Here is a 15,328-nt window from a genome sequence, read left to right on the forward strand (position 1 = left end):
GAGCCACCTGTCAGGATAATGTTGGAAAACAAATATGGTGGATGGCTGGAGCTTGTATTGCTGTGTTGGTGGTGGTTGTTTACAGAGTAACTAAAGAACAAAGTGACTGGAGGTAGCTTTCCTAAAGAAAAAGAGATTCCAGCTAAACATTGGGAAGAACTTCCTGACAGTAAGAGTTGCTCAACAATGAAGTACACTCCCTTGAAGTGTGGTTTAAACAGAGGCTGGATGGTCACCTATTGGGAGTACTTTGATTGTGTCGTTCTGCATGGCAGAGTGTTGGCCTAGATGGCACTTATGGTTTCTTCCAACTATGATTCCTAGGATATTTGAGCCCTGGCAACTGCCTGAGGATGCCACCCATTGGTACTGGGTCTGAAGCTGATGACAATTTGGAAGCCCATAATTCAAATGTTGCCTTAGCTATGTGTTTACTAACTGGCTTTGGGCTAATCACCCTCTCTCAGCCTTAACTTTGCATCTGCAATACTGCTAAATTATGATATATTTTTTTGAAGCATTGTTGAGAAGATGAATGTGCTAAGGCTACACTACTGTAGCCATCTCAGTATAAACCATCTGGCCCATTATTGTTGGAAGAACAAGGGGTGTAGAGCATAAACCATTGTTTGAGTGATGGCATCACAGTGGTGGGAACTCCCTCCCCTATACTTTAGGATAGACAATCAAGGCATATTTTTGGAAGTGGGCTTTTAGTGTCTAGTTCTGCTCTTTTAATATATGAATGTTGTCTGTGTTGCTCTTTCTTTTTTTCTTCGATTTGTTTTGCTGGCTGTCATTGCATTAATATTGTCTTTTTGATCACATTTTGTTAGCTGCTAAGGAAATAGAAGGAGTGAGTGAGTGAGGGAAGAGAAATATAAATAATATGATAAATAAAGGAGGTGACCAAAGAGGGTGCGGGAGCAAAGAGTCTTGTGGCACCTTAACATTATACGAGATCTATTTGGCATAAGCTTTTATGGACTCTAGGTCACTTCTTCAGATGCTAGAGTTTGCAAAATGTTGTGCCAAATAAAACTTCAAGGTGCCACAAGCCTCTTTGCTGTTGTTTTTTTTTACTGCAACAGACTAACACAACTACTCCACACAGGGGTCTAGCCAAGTAGGAAGAAGGCAGAATAAGGGCGTTGCCCTCTCCAAATTATGTCCCTCAAAAGAAATTTTCCTCCAGTCCCCAAATTTCTTGCAATGCAGAGAGTGAAACAAATGGGGTATGAAGAGATAAAAAAGTTAATGATCTATTTCCTATCTCTGAGAATTTAAATGGGATGTTAACCCTCTATGTGGCCATTTTTGGGAGTAGGGAAAGGGAGCAAAAAGAAAATAATTTGAATTGATGCTGCACCAAGCAAAATGAACCAGGCCAAAAAGGAGCAGTATAATCCACTTCTTCCAGCAGCCAAGTTCAGGGCTGTGGCGGTGGTCCAAATCAGGCCCATGTGGTCCCAGAACAAGTTGGGCCATGTGGTCCTGGAATGATCGGGGCCTGTCTGCTTTGGGCCATAATTACAGTGTTTTACTCCAGAAATGAAAATTGAAGAGGAAATGGAGTGACATTAATAATTAAGAGAGATGTAAAAACAGTCAAAGGATATAATGTATATCTTGACTGAATAATATCAATAAGACTTCAAGAAAAGCACATCAGTACTACTGTAATTGAAGTTTATACTCCAACTATAGAGGCAGAAGAAGAAGAAACTGAAAGATTATATGCAGGTGGAAATGGATCACATTCCTAAACAGGACCTGTTGATAATCATAGGAGATGGGAATGCCAAAGTAGGAAGCAGAGCAGAACCAAACATCATCATCATCATCATCATCATCATCATCATCATCATCATCATCATCGTATTTATTTATATGCTGCCCAATCACTGGGAATTTGGGCGGCTTACAACAGAAGGGATAATAGACGGTTTCCTGCCCTCAGGCTTACAATCTAAAAAGACACAACACAAAAGGAGAAGGGAATGGTGAGGGGGAGGAGATCAGGTCCAGCATTCCTCTCTTCCTCTGAGGCCTGGACCAAGGCAGATGGACTGGAGGGAGGGCTCTTTTTCTTAATCGAGGCCGGGCCTGATGGCGTTGGGCCTGTCCTTTCACTCCCTCCCAGGCCAGACGGTGACAGTTGGAAGGAGGGAGGGGAGGAGGGCTCTTCCTCTTCAGGCCCGATGGCGTTGGGCCGGCCCTTTCACTCCCTCTCAGGCCAGAAGATGACAGTTGGAAAGGGGGAGAATTTGGCTTAGTACCGAGAAATGAAGCAGGAGAACAACTGTTTGAATTTTGTGAAGCCAACTGTTTGTTCATCACAAATGTAATATGCAGGGGCACAGTGTGTTTTAATTTAGTATGAGTTTAAGGATTTTATATTTTAACTTTGTTATATTAATGTGATGTTTTTAATTGTGTTTTAAAATTGTACTGTTTTTAAAGCATCTTTTGAGCACCACCTTGGCTCCAATTTAGAAGAAAGGCAGCATATTAAATACATACATGTTGTAACTCAGCAAAATTTGGTTAAACTGTTGCTATATCAGGTGCAGCTCTCTTTAAGTTTGTGTTCTAAAAAGTGTCCTTTCGGGTGTGATCATTTTTTATTTGTATTATTTTTTGTTAAATATAAGGCAAGGATAGTACAAATATTTCAGTGAAATCATGTATTTGAATATGCAGTTTAAACTTATGTGCTAAATAAGATAATGTTATTTGTAACCCTGGAAAATTTCCTATTTTTCTGGAAAATCCCACATCACTAGACATAGGGCTTTCAATGCATCGTCTTGGCTGCTGATCAGTCAAAGGAATGTTACCAAATTTAGAATATGTCTAAGTTGCAGATATGTAATATTCATCCTGCTTAAAATTTGCCTAGATGATTTATTTTGTTTTTATTTTTTGAAGAATGCACTTATTCATACAACTTTTGTTAATAATCCTCCATCCGAACTCTTTAAACATTGGCAGCATGTGCAGCCACTGGTCATCTGGGAACATTTAAGTATGCCAAAAGAGATTAAGAAAAATCCACTGCGCATCTAATTTCTAATGCATTCTACTTCACTGCTTAAGCAACTTAAATATCAGTAATAAATACTTTGGTCTTTTTCTAATGGAGTCACTTCCTAGCTTTGATGTGGGGCCCCTTATTGGCAAAAGTTTTAGCTTAGGGTTCTAGTTCCTTTGTATTTTATATGTCTCTATGCAAACCTTTCTGCTCCCTGTTTGACTTTCATGTGTGTAACATTGTTGAATATCTGCCTTATTCTCTCTGGACATTTAAGAAATGCCACTTTCAAGTCACTTTGCTTCCTCTGTTTCTTGTGTTTCACCCTGGCCTAATTACCTTCACTTTTTCTTTGCTTCACAGCGCTCTCTTGGTTAGAAGGGCAATTTAGCAGGTTCACAATATGATAATTGTATTTCAAGACCATGGTGGGAAGGATTAAGATGTCTTTGCTCTGGTTGCAGATAAAAAGGGTTCAAATCCACTTGTAAAACTAGTTTGGTTAACAGCCCATAGTTTTTATTATATTTGCTACTCATGCAGCATTAATTCTTAATTCATTGGGTAGCTAGGGTGCTGTAACTCTAGAGGTGACCTTGGGACTTGATTTACCTCCGCTCAGTTTTCTTTGTTAATGTGCCATGAAAGAAGTACATGAAAGATAGCCAACTTCAAAGCCCCTTTTAAAGGAAAATAGTTGATACAAATCCCCTGGCATTTAATGATGTCTGTCAAATATTTCAGCTGTCTTGCCTCCTTTTACAAGCTTTTGCTTGCTGCACTAAATCAATTTGTTTCATGTTGGGGAGAAAGGGTATAAAATGTTTTTGTGGGGGTCACTTTTAAAATTATGATGATCATTTATTAACAATGTGATCCCATAACATGTTTACTTAGAAGTAAGTCCTGTTGAAGTCAAGATGATTTACAGCCCAGGAAGTGTGTGTATAGGATTGCAGCCTGGAACAGATTGTACTGTCTCTATGCTAGTTGTTTCTGAATAGCAAAAAAACTATGCTCAGAATTGACTTGCAGAAATGATAAAACAAGTTCAACAAGGAGATTAAAAAAACAACAACACCAAACCCCCTACAACCTCCCCCCCCCCAACAGTAACAAAAAAATACAGGCTGAATCTCCCTTATCCAAAATTCTTCTGAACAAAAATTTTTTGTTTTTGGGTCCCCCCCCCCCCCCCCCAGATTTTGGAATATTTGCACCTGCATAATGAGATACCCTGGAGATGGGACCCAAGTCTACACCTCAAATTCATTTATGTTTCGTATGCACTTTATACACATAGCGTGAAGTTAATTTTATACTGCCTGAAACAAAGTCTGTATGCATTGTACCAAAGGGGTTACTATTACAGCCACCCATGTGGACAATCTAGAATTTTGGAATTCCAGATAAGAGAGACGCAACCTGTAATACAAAGCTTCAAAACATTAGTGCAGCAAATTAAAAAACTAAGTTATGGCTATAACAATCATATTTAACTGGTAAACCTTGTTAGCCTGTACTCGAGATTGTCTGCAAGAATGTTTTAAAAATTGTGCAAACATTTGGATCCTGTTTTTTTAAAGCAACGTGCAGAAAAGATGAAAACAGTAAGCCCAGTGGTATGGCCTGAAGACAAGGTTTGAAACAACTTTGATTAACCTGAGCAGGTCTAGAGTCTGGTTACTGCCTCACTAGTGACTATAGAAAATTCCCCCGTATATCAGCTTGAATTTCATCATGGAAAAAGTGGAGATTATAAGTGGGAGATAAAGTAGGCTTTCAGTTGTTAGCTACAAAGGATGGGTGATCTGGTGATTTCCAGACATTTTGGATTACAGCTATGGTCCTCACCAGCCTGACCAACAATGATGGGAGCTGTAGTCAAAACCTTCTGGAGGATGCCAGGGGCTCTTTCACACTAATGATGATGATGATGATGATAATAATAATAATAATAATAATTTTCTTTCCTTCCTCTCCTTGGGGCAGGTTACAGCATGTTAAAATACAAAACACAATTAAAAACACATATACCCACAGTGAGAATACAATATATAAAATCATTAAAATACACTTATAAAACATAATTAAAATCACATATATCCAGAGTTAGAATACAATAATATAAAATCATTAAAATACACTTATAAGAGTTCATATACAAATGAAAAAGTCCTGATTTAAAATGGAATGGATAGGCCTGCTGGAAGAGATATGTCTTTAATGCTGTTTTAAATGCAGTCAACATTTTAAGCTATTTTATCTCTTCTAGCAGGTCATTCCACAGTCTGGGGGCAGCAGATGAAAAAGTCATGTGGGAAACTGTTGCTAGTCTGGTCCTGGCTGGTTGGAGCCAACATTTACCAGAGGATCTGAATGTCAGGCCAGATTGTATGGGAGAAGGTGATCCTGCAGGTTACCTAGACTCAAACCATGTAGGGCTTTAAAGGTAATAACCAACACTTTGTACTTTGTCTGGAAACTAATTGGCAGTCAGGGGAGTGGTTTTAAGATCGATGTGTTGTGATCACTCCTGGATGGACTCATAATCAGTCTGGCTGCCATATTTTGAATCAGTTGGTGTTTCGGTAGTTTATAGTAGTGTGATTCTATTTTGTCATGGTTATGTCCTATGGAGTCCTGGGACTTGTAGTGTTGCTATCTAGCAGAGAAGTCTAAATACCTCTCCCTAAACTGCAAATCTAAAGATTCCATAGGATGGAAACATGACAGTTAAAGTAGAATCATAGTGTCATAATGGTGCAATGTGAAAGGGCCCAAGGTGTTGCATCGGGAGACATATTTATGTTTAGCTGGCAGGATGTGATTTGAAAGTGGGTTGTGTCAGCAGTGTCACAGTTTGGAATGTTTCAAAGTTTGTGTTAAAAGTTCATTTTGGTTGCTTTTTAAAGAGAAGAAAGGAGCTGGAATTTGTCACATGCAAAAGACAGCACAAATACTTTACAGCTCCCATTGCTTTGGCTGTTGTGGGGGAGAGGAATACAGAGAATCCACTGGACTTAATCCCCTCTGCCTCTGACACTCTCTTTTTCCTTATGTGTCATGTCTTATTTAGAATGTAAGCCTCAGGGCAGGGAACTGTCAAATGATCAGTTTGGAAGCTGCTTGGGGAGACTTTTTGCCTGAAGGGTAGGGTATAAATATGCTAAATGTTTTTTTAAAAAATGGATTACTGTATATGGAAGAAGATAGTTTAGTGAATGCTTCTTTCTCCATGACAGGCTATACCTGCTCAGATTCTACATGCAGGCAAACCACTAATTAACATAAAAGATGAAAAAGGAAACCCACTGATTGCCATCTTTAGTGTAATGTTTTAACCCCCAATTCTTGTCTGTTGGAACATATTCCTGTGAAGTTGATGATGATGACTGAACTTAGTTGCTTCTTCCCACCTCCAATCATTTAATTTTTCAATTTATTCCTTTTCTGACTATTAATATACATGGATGCCTTGGTATTATCTGCCTCTGTGTAGCAGGTCTTTGTTTTAAACATGCCTTAATGCAAATCCAGAATATTAACATTTGCAGCTTAGAACATAAATGCTTGCCTCTTTGTAATGAACATTTATGACCAATTGGTTATACACTTGGGAGTGTTGGCAGCTTGCCATATCCTAATGTTTTCAATGGTGGCTTGTGCTTGTGGGTGTGTGCACATCACCACCCATTGAATAATATGGAGCTTGAATCTATGCATTCCCCCATCCATCAAGACTGTATCAGTTACAGTGCCCTGTTGTGGATAACAATAAATGTAAAGGTACTTTTTTTTTTTAATGGAACTGACATTTTGAAAGTTTGGAAATGAGACACTTCAAAGTGTTGTTTATATCAGAAGAAAAAGGAAGTCCTGGAACATACTAAACATTTCCTCAGGCAATAGTTTTAAGCTACTACTAGTAAAGGTTGTCTAAGATTTACTTTCAGTAACCCTCACTCTTCTTGCTTTGAAACATATAGTCTTTCTTTAACTCTTCAGTGTTTGAAAGACAAATGGTTCCACCACAGACTTTTACTCATCCACTTCATTGTGGTGTAATCTACACAAGTGTTGTATTCCAGCTCCAGTACGTCGTATCCTGCCCCAGTTTGACCCCATTACAGCCACACAGATCTGTTTTAACCCAAACTGAAATCATTTTGGTAACCACATGGAATCCCCATCAAGTTGTTACATTGATACAAGGAGGCGTTTCTACTGTGTGCACGTTCCCCATATTAGTTTATGTCCAGTCATACAACTACAGAAGCTGTTTGGAGGAGGGAAGTTGTTCCTGCTATGCACTTGCATATTCTTATCTTTTCCATTGTTCTGACAGTCCACCTGCACTCCCATTGGATTGGATGCATACCTGGGCGGTTACCTCAGCCCTTATATGTGTTGCCTCTGCACCCTCAGATTTTCTGCCTTATTTTTTGAATTTAATTCACAGTAAAGTGGGTATAGGATTGGCAACATATGGTGCAATCTTATACAAATCTACACACATGTGCGTACTATTGAATTCATGAGACACCCCCCATCATGCTACTTAAAAGGACATCTAAAGGCAAGCAAATATTCAAAGATTCAAAAGTTTTGCAGATTGCAAAGAAGAAAGAAAGATATGGTGCTGACCCTTCCAGCCCCCTGTAGGTGAGCAAAAGCCCAAGTGATATATATCTGGTGACTCCTTGCTGCCCGCCTACCACCCTGGCTGAACCCTCCCTCCATCACCAGTTCTGATCACGATTTGAGGAACATAATACACTTTAAAAATGTGTTCTTTACCAAAAGACGTAAACTTGGAGGTATTTTAAAAATAGCTTTAAAGCTCACAGGGATAAAAATACATAATGTGTTTCAACAAGTCTGAGATTGCAGAAAGGACACATTATTTCACCTGTGTAGATTCAGCCCCCCTGGAGTCTCAAAAGCTATGTCAACTGAGTGCAAGTTTTGGTTGGTTCTTCCAGGCTGGTAAGGCTTCAGCTATGGTTCCAGTGGCAGACTGCATGTTTACTGTCTGAAGACAAGCTTAGTTAACTAGAGAGAGACTGACCAATGGCAGATGTACCATTAATTAACAAGCTGGTTACAATAATTGTGTATTCACCAATGGTATGGAATATATGCAGGCTGCATTGGTGAGGTGACTACTTGCACTGATGAAATCACAAGTCTTCCAGGTATTCAAGATAGGTACACATTCTCTCCTCCTCTTCTCTCTCTCTCACTCTGCCTCTAACACATGTACATTCATACATTAGATGAACATGACTGTATCTGCATATTGCAAATCCCACAGATTACTCCACACCATATTAGCCAGTGGTGGCGCGCACAGGTCACAGCCCATTGACTAACCCCAGGAATAGGAAGGGCCCACTGCACTGTCGAAACCAACCTGAAATTGATTTCTTAGTTCTGAGGAGTCTCACATTTTCTGAAAACACAGTAGCTTGGAGGACTGTGTTGCCCCTCTAATGGAAAGGCTCTTTCCATTAACAGAAGGACCCTGATCATATTGCTTCTCTTGGTTGACAGTTCAAGGATATAGAGAGACTGCAGGACTAAACTTTCCTGTTAATGACCTCCTTATACATTTCTCATAGCTTTTGGGATGGTTGATGGGCCATATCTGCAACTTCATAGACCTTAGAGTTAGAAAAGGCTGCAAGGCCATCTTGTCATATACAAATACACAACTATAGCACTCCTAAAAGTTGGTTACCCAGCCTCTTTAAGGCCTTCAAAGAAGAAGAAGAAGAGTCCACACTGGGAGTCTATAAGAAGTATCAAACATCTAATGTTTAGATGGAACATTTGTTCTTGATTTTTTTTCCCTTGAAATTTGCATCCATTTGTTCTCGTTCGAGTTTCTGGAGCTGAAGATGTCATATGAGATTTCTTCAGATATTTGAAGGTGCCTATCATGTAACATCTCACTCTTCCCCAAGCTAAACATATTCAGTTCCCTAAGTTCCTCATAAGGCTGGTTTCCAGATCTTTGATCATCTTGGTTCCCCCTCTCTGGACATGTCCTATCTTGTCAATATCCTTTTTGAATTGTGGTTCCCAGAACTGGATACACTATTCCAGGTGAGGTCTGATCAAAGCAGAACTGAATGATGCTACTATTTCCCTTGAACTGGAAATTATACTCCTGTTGATGCAGCCTAGAATTGCATTGGCTTTTTGTTTAATGCAGAGAGGTAATGAGACCAAACCCAGACAATTGACTCATTATTAGCCTGTGGTCTTCTTAGACCCTTGGATCCTTTTCACATGTACTGTTTTCAAGCCATGTGTCACCCATCCTATATTTATGCATTTCATTTTCCTGCCTATTACATTCATCCCTGTCAAGATTAACTTTGACGTTTTTGCTCAATTCTCCAATCTGTTAAGGTTATTTTGAATCCTCTTGTGTTAGTAGCTACTTTCTCCAAACAACAAAGAAACTTCATTTTCCTTTGTTTACTTTTGCAGTACACAAACTTTGGGAATCCATTCTTGGTCTCCCCTGAGAGGGGAGATGCACTCTAGATCAGGGACCCTGCTAGCCAACCAGGAGGGATGTGGAGTGTCAGCTATGGGATAGTCTGAGAATATGAATTAAGTGCTACGTAAAGTGATTATAAATGGACAAGTACTGGTCCCTGAGCCATCTGCTACCAGGAAAGAAAGAAACAGTTGTAGGCAGTGGGTACAATGGTGGCTATCTTGGGGGGGAAATTGCCTATCCCCCACATGAGATAGCTTACAAAGCACTGTACTATGTCACTCAAGGCCCAATTCTACCATTTAATGTGAAGGTATACTGGAACCCATCAGCTCAAAGACTGGAATGGTTTCTGTGCTGAAGACCACCTGCTTTGTTATTTGCCATCAATAAAGCGTATCCTAGAGCAGTGATCATAGAATCATAGAGTTGGAAGAGACCGCAAGGGCCATCCAGTCCAACCCCCTGCCATGCAGGAAATCCAGATCAAATGTGTGCCAGGATTTGGTACCAAACCAAGTTCTGGAGAGTCTGGGAATTGAAACCAGTTTCAGCTCAGAGCAAACTTAGCTTTTCATGTTTTTGTGCCCCATTTCATGGTATCTGAAATTATTCCTCCTGCCGACATGCCGCATCCTCTTCAAACAGAATCCTTTCCTTTCTAGCCCAATTGGATTGTCTCATTTGATTAAATGCAACTAATTCTCCAGCCAGTAAATTAGTCAGCCTGCAAATCGGAAGCTATTTAGTACTTTTAGTACGATGTGCTAGAATTAGCATTTTGATAAGACAATGTTTGACGTTTGAACCTGGTGAGTAGTCTTTCAGAGAAATGATTTAGACATGTGCCTTGACTGGAATACTCTTGTCACACTCACACTCCTCTCCTGTGAAGAAGGGTTTTGGAAGAGAAATTTTGGGGAAATCCATAGTGCAGATTCTTTGTGAATACTGTTCTGCATAATTTTTGATCATGTCATGGCAAAGCAGAAACATATCTGGTTCCCTCTTTTCTCTCAGCAATGGTAAAGGTGATTCCTATGTATCTTGCATTCTGTCTATAGAAAGAGCAACCACATGTAACGTGAGAATTCGTGGATGTTGAAATTCACCCATTGGGAGAGTGTTCCTTACTAATTTCAATGGAGAACTACCAGTCTTTTGGGTTTGGTCTGGTTACCTCTCTGCATTAAAATGGGGACATCTATGCATGGATGTTATGTCTTTCTGTGGAATACTTTCTTGGTATCTTTTGGGGTTTGGTTCCAGGACACCCCCCCCCCCGGTGGATACTAAAATCCGTATATGCTCAACTCTCGTTATATATAGTGGGATAGTAAAATGGTGTCCTTCAAGGTTTCCTTTTTGGATTAAAAAAAATAGTTTCAAGGCATGGATAGTTGAATCTGCACTTGTAGAATTCATGGATATGGAGGGCAGACTGTATGGCGGGTTGAGGCGGTCTCCCGCCAGCGCCATTTGCTCCGTGAGGGAGCCGCAGCAGCCACACCGCGCAGCTCCCGTGTGGAGCAAAAAAGAAGCTCCATTTTGGAGCTTCTTCTTGCAGCGCCTCTATGACGTCGCGAGGCGCCTGGGGCGGACTCGCGACATCATAGACGCCACGCGACGTCTGGATGCACAGCGTCCGATATGTAAAGATGGCGGCGCCTGTATGAACAGGGCGCTGCCATCTTGTACGTATTCTATATGTACTAGGGTTAGGGATGTGTGGAAGCACTGCCCCTTCCTAACCCTAGTACGTATAGAATACGTACTAAATGGCGGTGTGTAACCCGCCTATATATACATACACTTTGTGTGTGTATGTGTGTGTGTAAAAGAAGACAGATCCAAGAGTAATAAGCTACCTGTGCCCACAGACTTACTTCTATACCTTAAGTGAAAGACAGTGTTCAACTAGTACTGAGTCTGATATTTCTCAGCTTCAGATAGAACTGCTAAGTAGTGCAGAAAGTGAGAGGAGCTTTGTTTGCCTTCAAAGTGTTTTTGGACTTCAGCTGTCATGAAACCTCTGGTGGGTTAGGATGGCAAGGGCTTCTGGGAACTGGAGTTCAACATCTGGGGAGCCACACACCCCTTCAGTCCTTGAATGAAGGTGTTTCACTGAGAAGCTGCGAAAATTTAGTTATATTTTAGAACTAAAATTTGTGTCTGAATTTGTCCCTTCCTTTCCAACCTCCACACTGGCAAGGTCCTCCTCAATCCCTTGTCCTTCTATGTGATGTTTTGTTGTTATATGCCATCCAGTCACCTTAGACTAATGGCACACTATGAATGAGAGACTTCCAAGAGTCCTGGTCATTAGCAGCCTTGCTCAGATCTAGCAAATTAAGGATCATGATCAGTCTATTACAGATGGATTCATTTGTTGAATCAGTCCATCTGTAAGATGATGTTCTTTTCCTACTGCCTTCCACTTTACTGAGTATTGTCATTTCTAGTCAGTTATGTGATCTCATGTTCTGTCCAAAGTATGATAGCCTCAATTTAATTAATTAATTAATTAATTAATTTCAATTATTTATAAGTCACCTTTTTCTTGGATTAGGGTCCAAGATGACTCACAAAATAATAAGCTAAAACCAATGCTGTTTTAAAACACAATTAAATAATCACATTAACATGTTTAAGATATTTATAAAACTACTAAAAAGAATACAAAAGTTAAAAAGCAAAACTTAATTATTTTAGCTTATGTGTATTTTAGATTGTAATCCTGAATTTAACAATTGTGTTGTTACTGATTCTTTTTAGTTTCTATGGGAGTTTTTGGTTGACTAGTGAGGTAACGGAATTTTAGAATAATTTTAAAAGAGTAAAAAATATAGAGTAAAAAAATATTACTTTAGAGATTTTTTTTTTTTTACACAGTAACCCTACAAGGGGCTTGTCACAAAAAATATTTCTCAACATGGCAGGACCAATGCCAGAATAAATATAAAGACATACATCACTTAATAAACCCTTTGACAAAAAAGCTTCTTTTTACAAAGTTTTTTCATGCTTTCCCACTCACCCGCCCTTTCTCTTCCTCGTCCTGTCTAGCTTGATGCATTTGGGAGGATTGTCAAGGAGGCTTGGAGAAACATAGCAGCATGTCTGCAGTAACAATGCAATAAAGCTTTTACTTGGAAAAATTGGATTCTGCTGTAGCCGATCCTGTTGTCTCAGCTTGTGCCTGCCTATAAGGCAGGCAAGGTAAATAGCAGAATCCTTTGCTGTTGTTTTTGTTGTTACCTGCCCTCAAGTCAACCTCAACTCATGGCAACCATATGGATGAGACATCTCAAAGCCTCCCTATCCTTCACTGCTCTGCTTATGTTTTGTAGGTTCATGTCTGTGGTCTCTCCACTTGAGTCTAGCCATCTAGTGTGTGGTCTTCCTCTTTTTCTACTGCCCTCTACCTTTTCTAGCTTCATTATCTTTTCTAATGATTCATGCTTTCTCATGATGTGGCCAAAGTACAACAGCCTCAATTCAATCATCTTGGCTTCCAGGGAATGTTCAGGCTTGATCTGTTCAAGGACCCATTTGTTTGTCTTTTTGACTCCAGTACCAAGCTCAATAGTTGATTTTCTTTTTATCCACTTTCTTCACTATTCAGCTCTCACATCTGTACATGGTGATGTAGAATATAATGGATTGGACGATTCCAAGGGGGCAAGTAGATAAGCCTCCCTTGCCAGCTATCTTGAACATTTTTTTTAAAAACCAGAGATCTGTTAAGTTTGGCCATCAAAATGGAAATCATAAAATAATTGGAGGCTGGTGAAAGGACAAAAATAATTCCTGGATGCACTGGTCTCTGGAATGTCAGAATGTTTTAGTTACTTATGCAAGGCTTATATGACCTGGTTGTTTCATTTCACATGTGCATATTATTAGTTTTGGAGGGCAAATTTGATGAAAGGTGTTAAAATGCTCTTTTATGTGTGGTATAGGGACCAGTCCTTGTCTCTCCATGTTATTTCTGTCTCTGGTACCATTTTTTCTATTAAAGAAGTAATGTTCAGGAATACATCTACTTTGTTAACTGAGTTCCTTTGCTCCCATCCCCCCCCCCCTGCTCCCTGGCTTCCTGGCTCCCCCCCCCCCTTCTTGGGAGAAAAACCCAAAGGGTGAATGCAAACCCCCTCTGAAGCAATCTTGGCCAGAAAACCCCTCCATAGGGTCTGGAATGAGTCTGGAACAACCTGAAGGCACACATCAGAACAGAAAGCAGCAGCAGAAAGGCTCCGTTTGTTGTTCTGCAGGGAGTGGTCAAAACAGACTACAATTCACAAGCTCCTTTGCAGCCTGCAATTTCCCTTCCTATTCCCTTCCCGCTCCCTAGGAAAAAAGGTTCCATTTTGAAGGGGGGGAAAGGCTTTGGGAGGAATTACTGAAAGCTGAACATGTCTCCTACCCCCCTCCCTCAGTTTTGCCCATCTATAGCTGGGGGGGGGTCTTGGACCCAGTTTTCCAAAATCCTCCAGATGCGATTGTGCTGTCACTGCACAGGCACAATCACATTCATTCGCAATAGAAAGCAGACTGGCATGTATGCCTGTGATGAATTCCTTCAAATTGGCTCTGCTTTCTCCTCTGAATGGATGCTATTTTGTCTTGTGTGTGGTAAGATGGTATGTAATTGAGTTTATTTTAGAATTGGCCCCACTTTCCTTTCTTTTGGGATGGAGGCACATTGCCCCTCCATGTGATAACATCCATAGTGGGCTTAGGCCAATCAGGCTGTCTCATCTAACCTAAGAGGTTTGTTGTAAGGATAAAATATGAGGAGAGCAAAGTACAGCAGCTTGAGCTCATAGGAGAAAGGCCAGCAATCAATATAACTAATTGCTAAACAAACCCCGCCTTTCCTTCAAGGAGGTCCAACTAGTGTACATAGAATATTCTGTTGCCATCCAAGCAGACCAGACTCATATCGGTGCAGCAAGGTCACTATGTCACAAGGTTTCAGAACATGTCCCAGGGCTGTCATGGGTGTCCATTTAAATGCTTTTGACATGTTTGGAGACTGTTGGTTCATGCCAGCCTCTTTTTGGCTGACACTTTTTCCCCCAAGAAAAATAAGTCAGTCTTTAAAAATGTACTTGAGAAAATGTTTCATCTGAACTTGTGCATTTTCACTACCCAGTTCTTAGAAATGCAAATAATCTTACCAGTTCTTAAAAATACAAATAAAGTTTTTTTGTGTGTGTATATCAGGGGTAGGCAACCTTTTTGAGTCGGGGGCCAGGTTGCTGTCCCTCAGACAACTGGGGGGCCGAAGCCGGGGGTGGAGCTTCCACCCTCCAGGGGCGGAGCCACATGCCGGGGTGGAGCTTTCACCTTCTGGGGGCGGAGCCACATGCCAGGGTGGAGCTTCCACCCTCCAGGGGCGGAGCCACACACTGGGGGTGGAGCTTCCACCGAAGCATCATCATCATCATCACCACCACCACTATCATTGTTACAGCAGACCTTTGTTACAGCACTTTGGAAAGTCACACTGTCTCACCTTCATAAATAATAAAAATAATGAAATGAAATAAAAAGCAATAATAAAAATAATGAAATAAAAAAACAAAAATAAGTGTTATATATTTTTAAAAAATAATGGAAAAAACCCAAGGCAGACCTGAAATGACTCACCTTTCCACCTCCTCCCCCTCTTTCTCATTGAGAGGGCATTTTGCAGAAAGAACACCCAGGGCAAGTAGTAATAATAATAAAGTTACAAGCAAGGAAATTACTAAAATGCAATTCAAAATAAACTG

At 40.3% G+C, this 15,328-nt stretch overlaps 1 protein-coding gene across 3 annotated transcripts in view; it reads left to right on the plus strand.

Moving 5' to 3' along the window:
• Positions 1 to 15,328, plus strand: part of SRBD1 (S1 RNA binding domain 1) — a 257,081-nt gene that overhangs the window by 56,994 nt on the left and 184,759 nt on the right. The gene's annotated exons all lie outside the window — the stretch shown is intronic.

The sequence above is a fragment of the Sceloporus undulatus genome, chromosome 1, assembly GCF_019175285.1.
Source record: "Sceloporus undulatus isolate JIND9_A2432 ecotype Alabama chromosome 1, SceUnd_v1.1, whole genome shotgun sequence".
NCBI lineage: Eukaryota > Metazoa > Chordata > Lepidosauria > Squamata > Phrynosomatidae > Sceloporus > Sceloporus undulatus.